Source organism: Hippopotamus amphibius, chromosome 1, assembly GCF_030028045.1.
Source record: "Hippopotamus amphibius kiboko isolate mHipAmp2 chromosome 1, mHipAmp2.hap2, whole genome shotgun sequence".
NCBI classification, from domain to species: Eukaryota; Metazoa; Chordata; class Mammalia; order Artiodactyla; family Hippopotamidae; genus Hippopotamus; species Hippopotamus amphibius.
The window spans coordinates 105,287,184-105,299,432 of record NC_080186.1 but is presented as its reverse complement, the minus strand read 5'-3'; the positions used below and the strand labels follow the sequence as shown (position 1 = coordinate 105,299,432).

Below are 12,249 nucleotides of genomic sequence, written 5' to 3'. Positions count from 1 at the left end.
TGTACTTCTGCACCACTTTAAAATATTGTGAACATTTTCCCATATACATTTTTTTCTTTATTTTATTTTTCTTTCTTTTTCTTTCTTTTTATTGCAGTATAGTTGATTTAGAATGGTGTGTTCGTTTCTGGTGTACAACAAAGTGATTCATAAAGAATATATGTATTCTTTTTTAGATTCTTTTCCATTATAGTTTATTACAAGATATTGAATATACTTCCTGTGTATAGATATTTTTTAAGAACATAGTTTTAAAGGCTGCATACTGTTCTTGCTGAAGGTGCTATTTATTATATTTTATTTAAACTGAAATCTAGTCTTAGTTTCTAGCTTTCATAATTATAAATAATGCTGTGATGAACATTATTATATGTAAATCTTGGTAGGAATATTTATTTTCTTAACATAAATTTCAAGAAGTCAAGTTATTGTATCAGAGTGTGGACCTTTGTGTGGCTTTTGATACACAGTGTCAAATTTCCTTGCATATAGTTTTACCAAGTTACTCTTCTATCAGCAGATTATAAGATTATCAGTGTTTCCAACCATTATCAACACTAGTTTTTATTTTTACAATTCTTTACTAATTTGATAAGTGGTAAATGCTATGTCATCTTAATTGGTCTCTCTGATTACAGTGATGTTGAATGTTGTTCATGTGGTCAGTGGCCAATTTGTATTGCCTTTTCTTTTTATTTATTTTGGCAAATTGTATCTTTTATTCATCAAGTATTTAGTTTTTGGTTACTGATTTGAAATATTTCTTTAAATATTAAAGGTATTATCTCTATCTTAAATGTGTCAAAACATGTATGGACAAGTTAAAATACATAATATTAAATTGTTACCTATATTGATATCAAAAATGATTTATTTGATAGTTTTAAAAAATCCTTTGATTTCTAATGAGCTTGGTCAATTTTCTATGTATTTGTTAACTGGTATTTTCTGTAATTACTTTAAAATTCTAATTTTACGGTATCATAAATCAACAAGCATCAGTTGTATATGCTCAGAAAATGCATATTTACTTTAATACCTTATAAAAAGATACTGGGAAAAAACCCAATGTATTCTGGAACCAGATGTGTGATTTTGGGTGAGTGGAGGGTAACCTGCTTCTGTCTTGTCTTCTTAGATATCCAGGATCTTGAAAGTGTGTAACATCCCTGAAAGGCAGGGCTGATATGCACTAATAAGTCTGACATTTTGACCTAATTGATAATTGTGCAGTGCTCTGGCCAGTCAGTCTGTGCAGCCAACAGGATGACTAAGATTCCTTCCCCTCTCAGTTCACCAGTTGATTAGTTGTGGGACAACTGACTGAATCAACCTGTTGTTTTGGCACCCCGCAAACACCACCTGTTTCTTAGATTTCTCCCTCCAGCCTCCCACTGCCCTGTGTAGTGCTGTGTGCACAGTGGGTAGGAGATCAGTGTTGTTGCTGAAGAATGTTGCAATAAAGAAGAGTAGATTGCTTTTTTTTTTTCAAGCTTGTATGTTCTTAAGGCACCCTGCTGCTTTTGACATAAGAGTTCCAGCTGAACTGCTCTGTGTGGCAGCTCTGCAGGTCTTTAAGTGTTTGATTCAGAGTAATTTCAGGCAATATGAATGCTTTCTTAAGTATCACTGGAATTTACTGGGCTGGTTGTTTGCCAGCTATTACCATAGTTAGCATGAGGAGACCTGGGGAACAAGGACATTTCTGACCAACCAAAGAAGGAAACCTTTCTGAAGCATTGCAGCTTTGTGTTTTCTTTTTTTAAGGTGTGGTTAAGAGAATGCTCGAGTGAGATTCCAGTGTGTGTCCCCTCGTCTTTGTTACTCTATCCCATCCACAAAATTAACTTACAGATGGGAAAAGAGGTTTCATAGTGAAGCTTTCTCACCCTGAAGTCTAATATTGTTTCTGGGAGGAAAGTAGAGAATTCTTACACCTAGACTGTGCACTGAGAGTATCAGGAGGTGAAGTTGCTAATGGTAAATGGGTATTTATTCTCCTCTTTCTTCTTGAAGGCTTATTACTTTTCTGCTTTGTCATGATCTGAATTTATTTTGGCCCAATCCTTTTCTCCATTCTACTTTTGGAATTATCAGCCTTCCCTCTATGGCTTAAAATTTCTCTGCCTCAATTTTTCCATTTTAAAAAATGAAGGTAGTATTTGAAAGGACCATTCAATACAATTAACATAAAACATAAAACAACCCTAACATTTACATAGCAATGCAGAGTTTACAGAATACTCTTACACAATTGCCTCCTTTAATCTTCACAAAACCTTGGTTGAAACTGAGCCTCTGAGGGGTTAGTTGGCTTGTATACCATTGTCTAGCCCTAGATAATAAGTGACAGAGCTGGGACTTAAACTTGTGGTTTGACTTTTAAAACCTCAGCTTTTTTAAAAAAATTGTTTAATTCTTACTATGTGTCAGTCATTCTCCTAGGGGCTTTACATATATTTCCTCATTTAATTCACTTGGCTGTTCTTTGGGGTACACAGTACTTAGCTATATTACAGGTAAGGAAATAGGAGCTTAGATTCATAGCTTTGGGTGTTGGGGCCAATCATGTGGTTAGTCAGGGAGGGAGCCAGGATTCAGACCTCGGGCTCTAGGACCTCTGCAGGCAGCCATGGTGCTTTGTGTACATTCATACAGTTGCCCCTCACAACAACCCTTTGAGATGGGGAGTAGGGGAAACTGAGACCTGTAACATGCTCAGGATAATGCAATTAGTAAGTAGCAGAGTTGGGGTAGATTGATTGATTGGTCTGCATAACCCTTACTCATTCTAAGCACACTGAAAATGCATGTGTTTAATCATACGTATATGTTCTCTGAAGGTAGGAGTCAGCTGTTAGGAATCATTTGTATCTTCTGAGTAAATGGATTGATTTCGGTTGACTAATGGCCTGGGCTTCTCTCCATTGATTTCTGTCATCAGGACAAGCAAGTTGAATTTGGGTTGAGAGGAGGGGAGTTCCCATTAAGGGTGTCTTTAAACCAGAGTGGGCCACACCTATGAGCTCTTCAGAAGCCTGCTCTCAAGAGCAATGGCCCAACTCACAAGGGCTCTGCTTTGGGACATTTCCCGTTTCTGTTTGTGTTTTGAGAGGGAGTTGTCAGCTTAGAGGGAGAAAGGGTGGGGATACTTAAAAGTCTGGCTCTTAACTCACTAGCCCTGTGTCCCTGTTTCTTAAGCACTGTATGCCTCAATTTCATTACTTATAAAATGAAGGTACTAGTAACATGTAATTGCTAGGGTTGTTATGAGGAGTAAATAAATTAATAAGTGTTACATTCATAGTGCCATGCCTGGCACATAGTAAATAGTGCAATAAATAGTAGTTATTGTTGGTGGTGTAATTTTATGTTGCAGTGTAGACTGGCTTTTTGTTGCTTTCACTTTTCTTTAATCAAAAATGGATGTGATTCAGATCCTTGATGAGAAATAGGAGCTTCACATTTGCAGCATGTAGGTCACTGGTTTGCCGTAAACCTGTACATTTTTTAGGGGTATTATATTTGAGTCTGTTCCCTTAATAGGGTGTAATTCCAATTTGGAGAATTTGTCTAGTATACAAATTGTATTGATAGGTGTTAAATCATTTCCGCCTTATTTATTAACCAGACATTTGTGGTTGTACTATGTTTAGTGCAGAAACTGTGATTTTTTTCTAAGATGTAGCTTTGAGGACAGTGTCAGGTCCAACACTGTTGTTCCCTCCTTTCCTACGATATGATAAACATCGTCATGTGCTGTCTGGTGTCACCATGTATTTGGTGTTTTAATTAACCTCATAGCACTTAATGGGCTATCTCTTTGAAATCATAGAAATACCTCATGATCTGTTATTACAACTTTAGGGGCTCCTGGAGATTTTGGGATCTCAGGCTGGGACCCACGGATCAAGTCCCTCCTTGTTTTACAGATGAGGAAAGCAAAGCCCAAAGAGGGGAAGTGACTGGCCAGAGGTAGAGGGCCCAGAGCTAGGTCAAAGTTGGGGCCAGAATCCAAGCTCTTGTTTTCTAATCAAGTGATCTCTCCTCTATATTCATTAGTCAAATGGTGTTACTCAGTAAGTCGACCCTCTGTTTTTTGAAATCTGAAAAGGGAACAGTGAAGGAGTGGGAAGGGTGGGGGAGGGGAGAAGTGTGGCTATATTGAAAATGTCAGTGACAGCGGAGAAAATATTTGCCTGTGAGACCCTGGCTGTCCCTTTGGACTTCTTTGTAGTGGTTAAGACAACCCAGCAGGGCTGGAGTCATTAGTGATTCAGAATTGGATTAGCCAGGACTGGTGGAGTAACTTTCTCAGAAAAGGGTTTCATATTTTAACATTTGTTTCCCATGACAGTTTGCTTATTCTCAAGTTTTGGCAGCCTTGAGCAAATGGTTGTCAGGTTTTCGTTTTGTTTTGTTTTAAGACAAAACTCCAAATTTTATTTTGCAGATTTAGTAAACTGTGTTCTACCTACCACTCCCTTCTGCTCCCTCTGTAATTATTTCTAAGACTTTGTTTTTCAGTTGTGGGAGTACTTTGAAAGATTTTCTTTTATAGTCTGTTTTTTTTTAAAGCTCTTTATTGGAATATAATTGCTTTACACTCTTGTACCAGTTTTTGCGGTACACCAAAGTGAATCAGCTGTATTTATACATATATCCCCATATCCCCTCCCTCCCATGACTCCCTCCCACCCTCCCTGTCCTGGCCCTCTAAAGCATCACCCATCATTGAGTTGATCTCTCCTTGTTATACAGCAACTTCCCACTAGCTATTTTACATTTGGTAGTGCATCTATGTCTGTGCTACTCTCTCACTTCATCCCAGCTTCCCCTTTGCCCCCCACCCCAGCCCCGTGTCCTCAAGTCCATTCTCTACATCTGCATCTCCACTCTTGCCCTGTCACTGGGTTCAGTCTGAGATATTTTTAATTATGTTTATAGAAAATGTAAGTGGTGCATGTGTTAACTCAAATACCCTTAAAACACTTAAAATTTTCCAATAATTTAAATCTTCCCCCAAAGGCAGCTGCAGCCACTTACAGTAAAAGAGAGGAGGTATATACTAAGGGTAGCAGCCATTTGAGTGTAATTAATGTAGGTAAATGTGAATGTCACTTTGGAGGAACCTGTGAGTATTTGCATGAAAGCTGACCAGGGCATGCTTCTTTATTAACAGAGTGAAACAGACAAAAAACTATCCTCATGGAGCTTATAAGAAGTAACAATAGCTTCCATATACTAAGAGTTTATTATGTGACAGATGCTTGGGGAAAAAGTGCTTTACCTGTTTGCTTTAGTCCTCACAGCAGGTGTTATAATTCCTACTTACTGAAAGATTAAGTCATGGCTATCCAGGTCACCCAGTTAGTGATATAGACCAGGAGCTGGTATAGACCAGGAGCTGGAACCCCTCTTGCCTGATTCCAGAGCTCACCCATTTACCCATTATAAGTGATGCCATTGTCTGGTGGAATCCCATAGCCCTACAGATAATGTAACTTTGGATTTAGTAATATTTTCTGTATTAAATTGACTTAAGTTTTACTCTTAACATCTTACCTCTGAATGAATATTTGCATAATGTGGAAATTATTTAAATATCAAAATTCCATCTTGAAGAGTTGCAGTTCTTTCTAAATCTTTTTGAAAAAAGGAAGAATGGGTTTATATTTGTTGTAATCCAGGGAAAGTTGTTCAGCATTTCTTTCCCTATTACTTCTTGATCTTAAAAGGAATTCTTTAGTAGATTAAGACTAGGAATGAATGTGTAGCTTTTAAAAAAAAATAAAAAAACATTTTGAAAGTGAAAATGGCAATCCAGAGTCCTATTTGTGTAGCCTTTTAAATTGCAGATAGCTTTTCTTGACTGTGCACTTGTATTCTTATTGTATCTTTCCGAAAGGAATATAAAAGACCATGTAAAATGATTGGAATGCCTCAGCATATGAAAGTGGACATAGCCAATTACTACAACTGCCCAGCACTAACCTGTCTTGGCCTGGGAAATTGAAATTAACTGTGTGTAGCATTTCTACACATATTGTTACAGAAAAAGCATGGGGATAACCTTGGCTTTTCTTCTTTTCTGTGAACATTTTCCTTAATATCTCCTTGTCACTGAAAATTGATGGTCATTGATACTAATAGATGAGAGAAGTGTGTTTGACATCAACAGATAATTCCAGATAATCCCTTCTGTTTTAAAATATAGCCTAAACACACATGCTCAGACATGTGGGTCCTCTTAGACATACTGAACTTTCTCCTTCAGGTTTAGTTGTGTTTAGCTGCCAGTTGAATGGTGAAGGAGAGAATGCCCAGGGATATGAAGCATAATGAGAGATAACCAGCAGTAAGGGCTGATTATTTATGACTTTTAGATACCCTTCCGACTACATTTTGATGTTTACTTTAGCTTAGCTGGTGAGTTTTGGAACCAGCTAGGCCTAGCTCTGATTCGTAGCTAAGAGTATTGGGCAAACCACTTAGTTCTCTAAGTCTCAGTTACCTGATTTATATAATGGGAATAGTAGTAATACCTAACTTGCAGGATTGTTTGTAAATACTGGCAACAATATACTTAATTGCATGGTTCTGGACACAGAATAGGCGCTCAAGTGCAGGGGACCCCAAAGTTTAAACTTCATCAGCCTCATGACAATTCCTCCTTCGGAAGATATAGTCTGGGAATACTTGTCTCTGGACCTTCCTGTTTTAATTTCTTTTAGTGATTCCCTGTAGGCTCTGTGCCATTGCCAAAGCAGAATTATGGATCACCTGAGGAACAGCCTAAAGCACTATCATTTTAGTAATTTGAAGTTTGTAGGATTAATTGTAAATTAAAAGCCTTTCTAAGGCTTTTGGCTGCTCAGTTTGCAGGATCTTGTACCTATCACCTCAGAAGCAATTGGTTCATAGAAAAAAATTATTTAGTACTTCAAATCAAAGTTGGAGAACTCTTTTAGTAAGGAGGGTCTACTTGGTTGGCTTATTTGTTCCCATCTTTCACCCCTGAGTCTTCATGGAAATCAGGTTTGAAATGTTAGAAGCAGTTGGCTTTCAGCATTGGGAAAGCTTATCTAATCAGGCATGTGAAGTGGCCTATGTCAGATTTCTGTGCCAGAGAAGGCTAGGGGAGGTTGAGGAGATTATCGCTCTTGCTTGTAATTCCTGAGCATTGTTGAGACACTAGGAGAGCAGTGGGGAAATATTAAAAAAAATTGTTGAAGTTGGTTACACCATCCTATCACACGTTGTACTGCCCATCTCCATTTAGCCTGGTCTCATAATATAGGTGTATGTGATCTAATTTGAATTATGTAATAGTTTATCATTTAGGGGCTAGGTGGTGAAGATTTTCTGTTTCACAGAATTTTGGATTGGGAATTTTACATACAATAATATCTTATGTTAAATAACTCTTCCTGGTTTATAATCACTTTTTATAAACATGATCTTATTTGAGCCACGAATGAAATCTGCTAAGGAGGGAGGGCTGGCGATATTTTAGTTTTACAGATGAGAACAGTAAGTCTCAAATAGCTTAAGGGAATTCCTCTAGATCACATGGTAAGTATACGGCAAAGCCATGATTAGAACCCAGGTCTAATTTCTAGGGCAGTTCTTGTTTCATTATATCACATTGTTTGCTCCATAATGTCCCTAAATCTGAGTTCTGTTCCCCATGATTTGAAAGGATTCTCTTCCCTTCTGTTTGATTAGTTGTGTCAGTTAGAGCATGATAGCAATGAAGTAGAGGTTGAGGATTCTTTCCCTAGATGGGTCAGTTAGCTTTTCTTAAAGCTGTTCTGTGCCTGTAGTAACGAGTTGTCCCTGCTGCCTGCACAGGATGTTGATCCAAAGTGAAATAGGCTGGAGAGTGTGGCTAACCCCCCGCAACCCATCACAACTTCCATATGTTCTGCCGCCAATGGGTCCATAATGTTGTGTTCATTTACATGCATCTTATGTGTTCTGGTGTCTATTTCTTAGTATTTTTCCTCAGCTGTTTTTAACGTCTCAAGCTTTAGGTCTTCCTGAGGGGCCTGGAGTGACTTTGCTGTTCCTTAAAGTTTCCCTTAAGTCTCTCAAGAGCAAACATCATGGGCTACTCCTTAATATAATTTTATTTCATAGCTCTTGGCGTTTCTCTCCTTAATCATCATAATCTTAAACAGAATATAAGTTGTGTGTACAGATAGGCATGTCAGTTTTGCACTGTCACTTATGTAAGTGCACTTTAGCATTTCTTCTTTCCTTTTGATCAAAATAAGGAAATAGAAAATCTTTTGTTATGGTAGTTTTACGCATACACCCACAAGGAAATGCATAGCTAGCTTCTGTGGGAACTGTAACTGATACATTTTAGGGAAGAAAATGCATGATAGCTAAAATTTTAACTCTGCCAAACGGTCATGGGGAAAGAAAGAAAAATGATGAAACTCACATATTGCACTTCAGTTTAGCTTACTAATTCTGAGGCTAAAATCCTATGAGTCTGTGGCTTGTTTACATCTATTTGTATATGAAGGTCTGCTTGCCTTTCCACAGGAGCACACTTCACAAGTTGTGCTTTTCGTTCAAGGGAGACATCTCAACAAATGTTCTTTCAGGTATACAGTATAGGAAGGCTTACTGCAAAGAGTGACCAATTAGTTGAAGATTTGGCACCTCAGTATCAACAGACTGCCAAATGGACCATTTTGTCTCCTCCAGCAGTCCAGTTGGACCTTTGGCCATGCCCTGTGGTCAGCTGAGTTGCTTCCTTGATAAAGGCCACTGTCATCTAGCCACATTGGGGGATGCACCTCTCTCACTAGGAAGAATTTGGCAGTTTGAGAGCTGGGCTTCCCCATGCTCCATCATCCTGCAGAGAGCTTTGACAGCAGGGTTGTTATTGTTCCTGAGGCACATAGATTATCCAAAATGCATATCATTTGTTGGTAGACAAGGGAATTGATTTGTTTTTTTAATTCATGTCAGGTTGAAATTAATAGACTTGTTATATTCACTGTAGTAAAGAAATATTTATGATTTTGGTAAGTTTTACATTTCAAATTTGATAATTTGGATTTTTGAATTAAACAAATACCCCTATTTTAAGTGTGTATGTGTGTGTGTGTGTGTGTGTGTGTGTGTGTGTGTGTGTTGGGAGGAGGAGGGATAAACCTTGAAACTGTTTCAAAAAAATTTTTATGGTGGTGCCTTTTCTCAATTGGCACCAGAGAATAACTCCCCAGTGTTGTTCAGTTCTAGTGAAAAGATTTAGGGAAGTTGTAACTAGTTTAATAACCATCTGTGGAGTGACATAGATCGACACACCCAATTACACAAGACCTGAGTCTGAGAACTCTTGATGTGCAATCATCCCATCAGCATCTGCCCATCATTATCAACAACAATAATGGCTCAACTATTTCTTTGGGGCCACATGAAAAGACAGTGCACTCACAGCTAAGGGCAAGTCAGACCTGACAAAAACATAGGCCTCTCTGACCCCTTGTTCTCAAGCTACCCTTTTGTGAGGTTTTGAAATAATTCACTTTATTTCTTGTTTGTCATTAATTTTCCTTTTTTAGATACCATGTCTTTCCAGCTCAAATTTCTGCCAGAACCAGGAAGGGCAATGTACTATCGGTCATTTTTCTGACTCATTTCTTTGTCATAACTGTTCATGTCCATGGCTTCAAGCTGCTTCATGTGTATGAAAGTGTTCAGTATCTTTTCTAGCTTATACCTTTGTTATACCTGGTGTCAAACCACTTATGAGCACTTCCTAAAACAAATCATTTTGGTCACTGTGAATTGGAGGGAAGGAATCAGTTCACAGGACTACATTGGCATGTTGAGAAGATAATATCTAATAGATTGCAAAGCACTTTTGTGTGCATTATATCTTTTATAAGATCATGTGTTCATTTGTGGAGACTGAGGCAGACACCCTGTGAGACCAAATCTAAAGTCACTGTAGGTACCAGGCATAGCTGGAGAACCAAGGCCAGATCTTCTGTCTGTTCTTTGGTGTATGACTGGATCATTATTTTATTGACAGAAATATGGGATCTTTCTGTTTTTAAAAGGTACCCTTTTGCCTTTGGGACATAGGTTAGCAGTTCTTTCCAGAATGAAAGAAAGGAGTTGTATTTTTCTGCCTTTTGATAAAATCATTGTGTTTTCTCTAAATTTTTTTTGTTTCTAACTAGAGTCTTATGGCACCTGCAGGGCTTCTAAGGTTCCTTTTGGAAAATTAAAGTTTTATAGAAATTAAGGAGCTTTTCCATGACTTTCTGAAGGAGTATACTCAATCTGGTGATATAAATGTATTCTTTGGTTTAGCAACAGATTACAAACTTTGATTTTTAAGTTCTAATATGTAATTACCTTCTTTTTTGGCACATATATATCTGTGCACAAAATAGATGCTTAATAAGTTCTCATTAATTTGGCAAGTGGTCAAATGCAAGGTGAGTGTGGGTAGAGCAGTGCTGTGCAGCTTCAGTGCCAGGGTTGCTGTGTGCTTACTGGCTGTGAGACCCAGCTCATTGTTTGAGAGTTTCAGGAAGCACTCTGAGCTGTAGTACAGAAGTCCTGGTATGGGACAGTGTGAGCCCAGGGAATGTGCTTCAGTAAGAGACCATTAAGAAATAGGTTTTGCATTGCTTCTGAAAATGAGGCCTTGTGCTTCTCTGTCTCGTTTAGGCTGCTATTGGTGAGCTAAGGAGAAGCAGAAGAGGAGAAGCAATTCTTGAGAACTTCCTTGGAGGTTATAGCTGGCTCTAAAGAGTCTTGGTTGAACTAGCTGAGTAACTTGTTCCTAGGACAAGAGAGTGCTTCAGGAGTCCCTTTGGTTGTACATTTAGCTCCCTGGGATTGCTATAGGGTTCCAAGTCATCACTGTTTGGAGTAGTAGTAGTCCAGCATGAATGCGCATCAAGTTTTAGAGGTTTTGTTAGAACACAGATTGCTGGGCCCACGCCCAGAGTTTCTGATTCTGTAGTCCTGGTGTGGGACCTGATAATTCACAGCTCTGACAGGTTCTCAGGTGATGCTGCTGCTGTTTTGGGAACAGCACTTTAAAAACCATTGTCTTAGAGCATCCTCAGATGTTTGAGTTTGGGGACCTATGCAGGCTTAGATGGGATCTTTTCATAGTTCCTCTAATGTGTAGGGATGAGCTTCCAGGTGCTTTAAATCATTCAGCAAACACGTGAGTGTTTCAGTTGTTAGGCGATACTGTGAAGAAAGCACACAAAAATGCCTCCATTTGTGAAATTTTCGTGAGCATAGGCCAGGATTAACCTGATGTTCATCTTTCTGGTTATCAGTGTTTGCAGGTGAGCCTGTTTCTTTTCCTAGCTTCCTTCTACTTATTTTACTTTCTTTTGGAATCTTTGAATTTATTAATAATGACATTGATATTATTAATCACCACCATAACTTTTTATTGAGTCTTTGTTCTATGTCAGATACTGTGCAGCTAAGTGATTTACATTCATTACCCCATTTAATCTTTAGAACAACGCTGGTGTTTTCATCTCGATCTAAAAGATGAACTTTAAGAAGGTTGGTAACCTACCCAAGATGATGCAACTAGTTAAAGGTGGTGCTATGTCTGTCTGACTGCAAAGGCCACACTCTTTACCACCATGCTTTTTAAACTACAGATTGTGACCACTAGACCCAATTTGGTAGTTCTCAAACTGCACTTTTTGGGGAAAAAATTGAATAGAATAGAAAAATCACAAGATAGGATAAGCATTGTTTCTTGAAATTTTTGTTTTGGCTGTGTACATATATATGTGATTATTGAGTTCTAACTTAAAACATATTTGTTACAGTAGATCAAAGTAAAAAATGTTTGTAAGCTACTGCCTTCTTGGCTATGGGACTTTAGGTTGTCTAATCATTTTTAAAAAACATATTAGAAAACTTAGGCCTTAGAAAGTAAGTAATCTTTCAAGAGCACAAAAATTAGTGGCAGTACGAAGACAAGATGTCTGACTCTTCAGCCCCCGGCTTTATCCCTCACACCATGCTGCTTCCTTAAAAGTACACTGTATTGCCTGGGAATTGAGTCTTATCTTTCCACGTGATAGGAAGTATGCCATGGAACCTTTAGAGATGTTGACAAAACCTGAAAAGGAAAGTTGAATCAGCCTGGTCTGGGTAGGTGAAAATTCTGCCATGGAGCCCCCAAAGTCTACAGATAAAACTCTAACATTTCTCCTGTTAGTTCTGGTGTAC

The 12,249-nt window shown here is 38.2% G+C and overlaps 1 protein-coding gene across 2 annotated transcripts in view; it reads left to right on the top strand.

The window, feature by feature from the left end:
* NOTCH2 (notch receptor 2) overlaps positions 1-12,249 on the top strand; it is a 178,549-nt gene that overhangs the window by 10,018 nt on the left and 156,282 nt on the right. The window lies entirely within an intron of this gene.